Raw genomic sequence first — 1,433 nt, forward strand, 5'->3', positions numbered from 1 at the left:
ACTGTTTAGATCGTTAACTTGATTCTGATTTAACTTTGGTACCTGGTATCTGTCTAGATATTTGTCCATTCCGTCCAGGTTTTCTAGTTTTGTTGAGTATAGCCTTTTNTAGAAGGATCTGATGGTGTTTGGATTTCTTCAGGATCTGTTGTTATGTCTCCCTTTTCATTTCTGATTTTGTTAAGTAGGATGTTGTCCCTGTGCCCTCTAGTGAGTCTAGCTAAGGGTTTATCTATCTTGTTGATTTTCTCAAAGAACCAACTCCTCCTTTGGTTAATTCTTTCAATAGTCCTTCTTGTTTCCACTTGGTTGATTTCACCCCTGAGGTTGATTATTTCCTGCCGTCTACTCCTCTTGGGTGAATTTTCTTCCTTTTTTTCTAGAGCTTTTAGATATGTTGTCAAGCTGCTAGTGTGTGCTCTCTCCAGTTTCTTCTTGGAGGCACTCAGAGCTATGAGTTTCCCTCTTAGGAATGTTTTCATTGTGTCTCATAGGTTTGGTTATGTTGTGGCTTCATTTTCATTAAACTCTAAAAAGTCTTTAATTTCTTTCTTTATTCCTTCCTTGACCAAGTTATCATTGAGAAGAGTGTTGTTCAGTTTCCACGTGAATGTTGGCTTTCCATTATTTATGTTGTTATTGAAGATCAGCCTTAGTAAATGGTGATCTGATAGGATGCATGGGACAATTTCTATATTTTTGTATCTGTTGAGGCCTGTTTTGTGAACAAGTATATGGTCAATTTTGGAGAAGGATCTGTGAGGTGCTGAGAAGAAGGTATATCCTTTTGTTTTAGGATAAAATGTTCTATAGATATCTGTTAGATCCATTTTTTTCATAACTTCTGTTAGTTTCACTGTGTCCCTGTTTAGTTTCTGTTTCCACGATCTGTCGATGAAAGTGGTGTGTTGAAGTCTCCCACTATTTTTGTGTGAGGAGCAATGTGTGCTTTGAGCTTTACTAAAGTTTCTTTAAAGAATGAGGCTGCCCTTGCATTTGGAGCATAGATATTCAGAATTGAGAGTTCCTCTTGGAGGATTTTACCTCTGATGAGTATGAATTGTCCCTCCTTGTCTTTTTTGATAACTTTGGGTTGGAAGTCGATTTTATTAGATATTAGAATAGCTACTCCAGCTTGTTTCTTCAGACCATTTGCTTGGAAATTTGTTTTCCAGCCTTTCACTCTGAGATGGGTTTCCTGTAAGCAGCAAAATGTTGGGTCCTGTTTGTGTAGACAGCCTGTTAGTCTATGTCTTTTTATTGGGGAATTGAGTCCCTTGATATTAAGAGATATTAAGGAAAAGTAATCGTTGCTTTCTATTATTTTTGTTGTTAGAGTTGGCATTCTGTCCTTGTGGCTGTCTTCTTTTTGGTTGGTTGAAGGATTACTTTCTTGCTTTTTCTAGGGTGTGGTTTCCGTCCTTCTATTGGTT

Source organism: Mus caroli (genome assembly GCF_900094665.2).
Source record: "Mus caroli chromosome X unlocalized genomic scaffold, CAROLI_EIJ_v1.1 GL456233.1, whole genome shotgun sequence".
NCBI classification, from domain to species: domain Eukaryota; kingdom Metazoa; phylum Chordata; class Mammalia; order Rodentia; family Muridae; genus Mus; species Mus caroli.